Below are 10,374 nucleotides of genomic sequence, written 5' to 3' on the forward strand. Positions count from 1 at the left end.
CAGGGGTGGGGGTGCAAAAGCAAGTGTCCACATTATGAAAAGATGACATGAGTAATCCCAAACAAGGAATAGTCAGATACATTTAAATGCTTCTCTTATAATGCTCAATAAAAATAAAAGCAGGAACTAAAAGTTAAATAAATCATAAAACATGCGTTGATAGCTTCAGTGTAGAAATTGCATGTCTGTTAACATGACTAAGGGAAACGTAAAGAAATGAAAGTAGTCATATTGTTACTTTTCCTTACACAAAGGCAATTTACTCACAGAAAACAAAAATTTGAGGAATCCTGTTCGCAGATGGCTACTATGGTGACCCCCTTTCCTGTGGGTGCTATTGGAGGGGACGAGGGTGACATTTTCCATCTACCCAATCTCCATTCCTGAGTGGACAAGGGCTCTGAGGGTTGACTAGGCTCAAGGTCCAGGAGTCTTGGTTCGATTTCCTCCTGCGGCCCAGAGTTTGGTGTGGAGGCCAGTGGTGCCCAGCTCCTTGCACCTCTGGGTTACATCCTGGGCAACCAACATGGCAGCAGTGTAGGGAGAAGACCCATCTAGGTCAGCCTCACCTTCATCTCTCTAGTCACACAGCAGATGATTTCCTTGCCAGAAAGACTGGAGACATGAACAAAACTGTCATTGAAGGATGCAAAGATGTAGCAGACACCAAACACATTTCCTCCTTCAACTACATGAGGTCCAAGCTGATGACCTATTTTTCCTTCCTTTCCTTCCCCTTGAGAGGAGCCATTTCTGTACGTCTTCTCGACTCTGCCACCAGAAAATGAAAGTAGTTATATTCTTGATGGACGATGAGTCCTTTTGCTCCCCTGTGATTGTCATACATAGGGTGTATATATGTCATTAGGCAATGTGATTCTTGCTTTCTTTGCAATTTCTTTGGAATGTACATTGAATGTGTTCTGATGTTAGGGAATTACTCAAAGATCTACTGTACAGCAATGTACCTCCAGGTAACTGTGTTGTATTGTACACTTAGATTGTTAAGAGGGTAGAGTAGATCTCATGTTAAGTGTTCTTTGCAATAAAACAAATTTTAAAAAATAAAATAAAGGAATGCCTGGAAAGCAGGCTTGTTTTCTTGCTTTGCTCCCAGAACTTGTTCATGTTAGGCATCTTCCTCAGCTGCACAGATTCCCCTCTGGGATTTGTGTATCCCAAACACTTCCTTTAGGTGGGTAAAGGAAGTATGTAAGTGTTTGACTTTCAAATATTTTCCTAATGAAAGAATCTGGGTTTGTAGAGACTTCATTGGTCATCTTGAACTTGTGTTCACTTCCACATCTTAAATGGATCCTACTGAAATAGGGCTTTTTTTCTTTTTTTTTAAGTGTCAAATCAATTTCACTGAAAATTCTTCCAATTGAGTCATTGCTCAGACCCAGTGCTCACATTAAATCTCTGGGGTAATATTTGATCTCTCTCCTTTTCTCACACAGCATATCCTGCCCTTACACTATAACCTAAACCTTAAAAATGCAAGTATGACCACTCCTTAGTACTTCCACCACTGTCATTCTTGTCTGAGTTACCATCCCTTGTTCCTTGAACTGTTACAATATCTTCCAATTGGCCTTCCTGCTTCTACACTTGTCTACCCTGGAGTACATTGTCCACAGAGTAGCCAGAAGGATCTTTCATCATCCCATTATGATGTTGTGGAAGGCAAGAAAGTATGTTGACAGGATGGATTGCAATTGGAGGTATTGATGAGGACTCATGATTTCTAAAATGTGTATTTGAATATATGTATGTATCCACACACAGATAAACGCACACATGCACTTTTCCTAGCTCTGTCTACTGAAAGAACTTCAGAACAATGATGTTTAACGCAGTGAATGTGCCCCTAGATCTTGACTTCTGACTCCATCTCCACTAAAAGGAATCAGAGATTCTCAGAGAATTGAGTTTCCTAGGCTGGGTAAGCTAAGGACAATAAGATACTGAAAAGTTGCTTTTGTCGAGGAACACGGTCAAAAAGATATGACCACCAATTGACCTGTGAGTTGGATCTAGGCACCCCAAGGCTCTTCACTCCCTTCACCTGTCCATGGAATGTGAGATCAGCTTGCCTTTCACACTCCCAGAGGCTGCTCCAAGGACACAGCCTTGAGATGGTGATGCAATGTCGAAAACACTTGCACAGTATATGTGACTGAGCCTAGTGAGGGCCTCTCAAGATTTGGAGGGCAGGTGTGGGGATCCATTCATCTTGCTGCTGCCCAAAACAAGCCTCATGTGTAAGTTCCCTTTGCTATTCTTTTTTTTTATTAAGATTTTATTTATTTATTTATTTATTTATTTATTTATTTATTTATTTATGAGAGACAGAGAGAGAGAGAGAGGGGCAGAGACACAGGCAGAGGGAGAAGCGGGCTCCATGCTGGGAGCCCGACGTGGGACTCCATCCCTGGTCTCCAGGATCACGCCCTGGGCTGAAGGTGGCGCTAAACTGCTGAGCCTCCCGGGCTGCCCTCCCTTTGCTATTCTTAAAATTGCCACCTACCATGCTGGGGTGGCCTCTTTCTTCAGTCTCTACCTACCCTCTGCATATGGGGACTGATTCAAGTTACATCAGGAAAACTCCTGAGAAAGTTGTGTGAGATGGTTGTGAACCTACACCTTTTTGTTGAAAACTTAAGGAAATGCCCCTCAAAAATGAGGAGGCCTTGTCAAAAGGACACAGGGAACAGATTGAAGGAGCTCCCATTGGGACAATTTGAGAAATAAAATACTTAGGGGCAGTGATTAATCAGAAGTCATTGAAAAAATAGAAATCTACAAGTCCACACTGATAATACATAAATAAGGGTGAAAGGAAGGGAAGGCTCTTGCTTACAGTAGTATGCTATAAATGTGGGATGAGTAGTAAATATGGAAAATCATTATTTTGTAAATCTCACAGTGAAGAATTCAGGCAAGGATCATTAAGAAATGTTAAATCTAGGGAGTAATGTTGGTATGGACCAGGATATCTGCATAATTGCTTATTAGCTACAAGGAGAAATAGTAACTATACAGTGGACACACTAGATAACACGATGACTGAGTGATTAACGTTACCATCACAAACGGTGGGCAGATGGACATTGCATGTCTCCAGATGGGATATCCGGAGAAAGGCAAACATCACTTCTAAGTCATTTCTGCCAAGAATGCACAAGCTGAATCTAATCATGAGAAAATATTAAACAAACCCAGAATGGGGATTGAGCTATTAAAACAGGGTGGTCAGGGCAGGAATGGATGGGAAGTGGGAGACTGAATGCTTCAAAACTGTCAATAATCATAAAAGAAAAAAAGCCAGGAAACTGTTCCAGATTAAGGGAGCTAAAACATGAAAAACAAATGCAAAATGTGATCATAGACTGGATTCTGTATGGGAAGAGAAAAAAAACTCTAAAAGGAAATTACTGACTCAATTGATATAATTGGAAAACAGATAATATTCTGGATACTATATTAATACTACATTTTACTTAAGTTGATAACTGCTCTGTCATTATGTAAGGCATATTAGTCAAGGTTCTCAAGAGAAACAGAATCAATAGGGCATAGAGAAATAGAGATGATAGATAGATGATAGATAGATAGATAGATAGATAGATACATACATACATACATACATATGTGATAGTTAGCTGGATGGATAAATAGATAATAAGAAATTTGCTCACATAATTATGGAGACTGCAAGTCCCCAAATCTGCAGGGTGAATCAGTGAGCTGGAGACCCAGGAGAGCTAAGATGTAGTTCCAGTCCCAAGGTCAGCAGGCTTAAGACCCAGAGAGAAGCAATGTTTCAGTTTGAATCTGAAAGCAAGAAAAACACTGATGTTCCAGTTCAAAGGCTAACAGGCAGGAATAATGCTTTCTTACTTGGAGAAGGTCAGTCTTTTTATTTTATACATTCTTTCAACTGATTGATGAAGCCCACTCACATTGGGCAGGGCAATCTGCTTTAGTAGGTCTACAGATTTAGTTGTTAATCTCATCCAAAAGCACCCTCACAGACACACACAAGATAATATTTGACCAAATATCTGGATACTCCGTGACCCAGTCAAATTGACACATCAAATTGACTCTCTCACAGGAGGGTATAGTCTTTTATCAGGAAATACCCATTGAAGTGTTTAGAGTTTAAGGGCCATAAAATATGCAATTTACTCTCAAGTGGTTTAATAAAAAAGATTTTGACAGAGATAGAGATTTGCAAATGATGAAGGAAATTGAGAAAATGTTAACCATAAGTAAATCTGAGTAAAGAATATATAGTCCTTGTGCTCTTCAAATTCTCTGTAAATCAGAAATTATTTTCAGATAAAGTTTTCTGAAAAGCCTTTCAGCACCCTGCTAAAAATCCTCCAGCTGTTTCTTAGGCACTATGGATGAATCCAACTTTTGTCACTTGACCTGGAGGACAGTAAGTGGCCCAGGCTCTGCTGACTCTTCACCTCAGCTAATTCTACTCACCTCCCAAATAGACCCGTGTTTGTCCTGTGTGCTTTCTGCTCCTAAAATAGGACATTCTCTCTACAGAACTTTTACACCTATGTTCTCTCCATCTGAAAGCATCCCTTCTCATTGCTCAGGTGTTTTGTCAAATGTCACTTCCTCAGAAAGTTTCTCTGACTGAAGGAGCCTGTCTTCTGTCATGTTGCTCTATTTCACCTTACTCTCTGAATTTACCATTTTTACTCACTCTTTAACTTGTTTATTATACCTCACTAGTATATAAACTTCAAAAGGGCAGTTGTCTTATCCATCTGGTTTACCTCTATGCCTCCAATATCCAAAACATTGCTGGTCATATGATAAGTCCTAAAGAAATATTTTTGAATGAATAGACAAATGGTTAAGTGCCAAAGTATCTAAACCTTTGAAATTAAAATACTTGATCTATTACTATTTGTTCTCCACTCATATATATATATATATATAGACTTTACTAGTCTGTCACAGGAATTTTTGTGGAAAATAGTATGATAATACAGGTGAACATCAAACATAGAGTTTTATCATAGAGAAGTTAAGGAGAAGTACTAGAGGATGAAGAGAAACTTTAAAAAAAATGTAATTCTGAAGGTGCCTGCATAGTTCAGTTGGTTAAGCATCTGACACTTAGTTTCAGCTCAGGTCATGAGCTCAGAGTCGTGAGATCGAGCCCTACATGGAGGTCCATGCTCAGTGGGAATCTCCTTGGGATTCTCTCTCTCCCTCTACCTCTACCCTTCCTACACTCTCTTTCTCTGGGGAATAAAAACATAAATCACTCAAAATAATGAAATTTTGATGATCTGAAAATTAAAGTAGGGTGACAGAGTTAATTAATGTGAAAAATCAAAGAAAAAACATGGCATTAATAAGAAAATCTCTTACTAATGTGTCCTTGAATTCCAAATATCTAGTACAATGCCTAGAATATAGTAAATGATTCATAAATATTCAACACATGCAAGAAATAACCTGTCAATAATTCATAAGTGGGTCACTCCAGGGAAAATAAAAAGAGAGATGGTGAGTTTTGCACCCTCAAATGTTAAAACAGACTCATTTTTTTAACTAAAAGAAAAAAGTTCATGACAGCAAGAGGAAAGTAACATTAGGAATAACAATAACACAGAAATCCCCCAACAAAATCAACCCATGGAGGCCCAAGATACATAGTGAGTAAAATGGCAACAAGTAGTGATAAGGACAGAATTTTAAAAACAGTGAAAGAAAAGAAAACAGATATATACAAAGGAAACCCCATAAGGGTATAAGCTGATTTTTTAGCAGAAACTGCAGGCTAGAAGGGAATGGCATGATATATTCAAAGTGCTGAAAGAAAAAACAAAAAACAAAAAACCCTACAGTCAAGAATACACTACCCAGTAAGGATATCATTCAGAATAGAAAGGGAGATAAAGAGTTCCCCATACAAACAAAAGCTAAAAGAGTTCATGACCACTAAACCAGTAGTATAATAAATATTAAAGGGAACTGTTTGAATAGGAGTAGAAAGTAGGGAACAAAAAAGTAGCAAAAATAAGCATACCTATCAAATTCAATCAAAGGATTCCCTAAATAAAAAGGTGTGAAATATGAAAACATATACCAGAAACATGGAGGAAAGAGGAGTGAAGAATGGCTTCAAGCTTGAAAAGTGACCGTCAACTTAATATAAACTGCTACAGGCATAAGAGGTTATATACAAACCTAATGGTAACCACAATTCAAAAACCAGTAATAGATATACAAAACCTAAAGGAAAGGAATCTAAATATATCACTAAATAAAGGCAAAAACCCATGAAAGTAAAGAGCAAAAGAAGAAACAGGGAAGAACTACAAAAACAACCATAAAACAAGTAACAAAATGGCAGTAAGTATACATACCTGCCAATAATGACTTTGAATGTAAATGGATGATCTTCAATCAAAAGATACAGAGATCCACAGAATGGATAAAAAAAGCCTCACCTATATGCTGCCTAAAAAAGACTCATTTCACACCTAAAGACCCATACAGATTGAAAGTGAAGGGATGGTAAAGCATTTATCATGCAAATAGAAGTGAAAAGAAAGCTAGGGTAGCAACACTTCTATCAGATAAAACAAACCGTAAAACCATGACTGTAATAAGAAGGACAGTATGTATATAATCATGAAGGGAACAATCCAACAAGAAAATACAGCAGGTATAAATATTTATGCATCTCACATGAGAGCACCCAAATACATAAAGCAGCTAATAACACACATAAAGAAATAATTGATAGTAATAGAATAAAATAGAAGACTTTACACCACACTTACATCAATGGATAGAGAATCCAAATAGAAAATCAACAGGAAAACATGACTTTGAATGACACACTGGACAAGATGAATCCAACAGATACATTCAGAACATTCCAACTAAAACAGCAGAATACATATTCTTCTGAAGTGCACATGAACAGTCTCTAAAATAGATCACATATTAGGCCACAAAACAAGTCTTAACAAATTAAAAAATATTGAAGTCCTACCATACATCTTTTCTGACCACAATGCTATGAAAGTAGAAATCAACCACAAGAAAAAATTGAGGAAAAAAACTAATGGAGGTTAAATAATATGCTATTAAACAATAAGTTGGCTAACCAAAACATCAAAAATGAAATTAAAAAATACATGGAGACAAATGAAAATAAAAACACAATGGTGCAAAATCTTTGCAATGCATCAGAAGCTGTTCTAAGAGGGAAGTTTATAACACTACACGCCTGCCTCAAGAAGAAAGAAAAAAATCTCAGATAAACAACCTAATCCTCCACCTCAGGGAGCTATAAGAAGAAAGAAAACAAAACCCAAAACCAGTAGAAGAAAGGAAATAATAAAGATTATAGATAAATGAAAGACTAAAACAAAAACAATACAACAGATCAATAAAACTAGGAACTGGTTCTTTGAAAAGATCAACAAAATTGATAAGCATTTAGCCAGATTTATCCAAGAAAAGAAAGAAACAGAAAGAGAGAGTTCTCAAGCAAAATCAGAACTGAGAGAGAGAAACACCAATTGACAATATAGACAATATAGACAAAGGATATAAGAGAATATTATGAAAAGTTAATTGTCAAAAAATTGGACATCCAGAAGTATAACCTCTCTAAACTGAATCAGGAGGAAATAGAAAATTTGAACAGATGGATTGCCAGCAATGAAACTGAATCAGTAATCAAAAAATTCCCAACAAACCGAAGTCCTGGGCCAGGTGGCTTCACAGATGAATTCTAAGAAACGTATAAAAAGAGCCAGTACCTATTCTCAAACCACCCAAAAAATAGAAGAGAAAAAAAAGCTTCCAAAATCATCCCATGAGCCAGCATTACCCTGATACCAAAGCCAGACAAAGACACTACAAAAACAAGAGCAAAAACAAAAACAAAACAAAAACAGAGAGAGAGTGTGTTACAGGCCAATAACTCTGATGAAAACAGATACAAAAGATCTTCAACAAAATACTAGCAAGTTGAAACCACAAATACATTGAAAAAATCATTCGCCATATTCATTGCAATTTATTCCCAGGATGCAAGGGTGGTTCAATATTTGCAAATGAATCAACAGGATACATCATATCAACAAGAGAAAGAATAAAAGCATTATGATTACGTCAATAGATGCAGAAAACCATTTGACAGAGTACAACATCCATTCCTGATAAAAACTCTCAATTAACTAGTTTTAGAGGGAATATACCTCAACATAATAAAGGCCACATATGAAAAACCCATAACTAACATATACTCAGTGGTGAAAAACTGAGAGATTTTCCCCTAAGATCAGGAACAAAACAAATGTCCACTCTCACCACTTTTATTCAACATAGTTCTGGAAGTCCTAGCCATAGCCATCAGACAAGAAAAAGAAATAAAAGGCATCCAAATTGGTAAGGAAGAAATAAAATTTTCACTCTTACAGATGACACGATACTCTATATAGAAAACCCCAGACTCCACTAAAAAACTAGTAGAACTGATAAATGAATTCAGTAAGGTCACAGGATACAAAATCAATATACAGAAATCTGTTACATTTCTATACGCTAATAATGAAACAGAAGAAAGAATAACTAAGAAATCAATCCCATTTACAAGTACACCAAAAGTAATAAAATACTTAGGAATAAACTTAACCAAAAAAAAAAAAAAAAAAAGGAATAAACTTAACCAAGGAAGTGAAAGACCTGTACCCTGAAAACTATAGAACATTGATGAAAGAGATAATACAAACAAGTGGAAAGATATTCTATGCCCATGGATTGGAAGAACAAATGTTTTTAAAATGTCAATATTACCCAAAACAATATACAGATTAAATACAATCATTATCAAAATAGTAACAACATTTTTCACAGAGCTAAAACAAATATCCTAAAATTTGTATGGAACCACAAAAGATCAGGACGCCTCGGTGGCTCAATGGATGAGCGTCTGCCTTTGGCTCAGGGTGTGATCCCAGGGTCTGGATATTGAGTCCTACATTGGGGTCCCTGTGGGAAGCCTGCTTCTCCCTCTGCCTATGTCTCACCTCTCTCTCTGTGTCTCTTGTGAATAAATAAGTAAAATCTTTAAAAAAATAAAAATAAATAAAATTCGTAGGGAACCACGAAAGACCCCGAATAGCCAAAGCAATCTCAAAAAAGAACAAAACTGGAGGAAGCACAATCCCAGATTTCAAGATATACTACAAAGCTATAGTAATCAAAACAGTATGGTACTGGCATAAAAATAGACACATAGATCAATGGAAAAGAATAGAGACACTCCCCCCCGCCCCCCGCTGCAAACCCCACAATTATCTGGTCAATTTATTTTCAACAAAGCAAGAATATTCAATGGGAAAAAGTTTCAACAAATGGTGTTGGGAAATCTGGACAGTTATACGCAGAAGAAAGAAACTGAACCACTTTCTCACACCATACACAGAACGAAATTCAAAATGGAGTAAAGACCTAAATGTGAGACCTAAAACTATAAAATTCCTAAAAGAGAGCATGGGCAATGATTTCTCTGACATCAGCCATAGCAACATTTTTCTAGATATGTCTCCCAAGGCATGGGAAATAAAAGCAAAAAAATGGGACTATATCAGAGTAAAAAGCTTCTTCCTTTGCACAGCAAAAGAAACTATCAACAAAACTAAAAGACAACCTACTGAATGGGAGAAGATATTTGCAAATGGCATATCTGATAAGAGATTAGTATCTAAAATACAGAAAAAACTTATAAACTCAACACCAAAAAATCCCAATAATCCAATTAAAAGTGGACAGAAAACATGAACAGATATTTCTCCAGAGAAGACATAGAGACAGCCAACAGTCACATGAAAAGGTGCTCAATATCACTAAAAATCAGGGAAATGCAAATCAATACCACAATGAGATATCACCTCATACCTGTCAGAATGCCTAAAATCAGAAACACAAGGAATGTTGGCGAAGATGTGGAGAAAAAGGAACCCTCATGTCCTATTGGTGGGAATGCAAACTAGTGTAGCCATAGTGGAAAACAGTATGAAATTTCCTCAAAAAGTTAAAGGTAGAATTATCATATGGTCCAGTAATTCCACCACTGCATATTTACCCAAAGAATATGAAGCACTAATTTGCAAAGATATATGCACCCCTATGCTCTGGCAGCATTATTTATAGTAGCCAAATTATGGAAGCAGCCCAATGTTCAATGCTAAATGAACGGTTAAAGAAGCTGTGGTATATACATACAACAGACAATTATTCAACCACAAAAAGAAATGTAATCTTGCCATTTGCAACAACATGGATAGATCTAAATAATACAAGGCTGAGTGA

At 36.8% G+C, this 10,374-nt stretch overlaps 1 pseudogene; it reads right to left on the reverse strand.

Moving 5' to 3' along the window:
* Positions 1 to 234: 234 nt before the first annotated feature.
* On the reverse strand, positions 235 to 760 carry LOC144310232 (small ribosomal subunit protein uS11 pseudogene; annotated as a pseudogene).
* Between the last annotated feature and the right edge of the window lie 9,614 nt (positions 761 to 10,374).

This window comes from Canis aureus, chromosome 1, assembly GCF_053574225.1.
Source record: "Canis aureus isolate CA01 chromosome 1, VMU_Caureus_v.1.0, whole genome shotgun sequence".
In the NCBI taxonomy this organism is placed as follows: domain Eukaryota; kingdom Metazoa; phylum Chordata; class Mammalia; order Carnivora; family Canidae; genus Canis; species Canis aureus.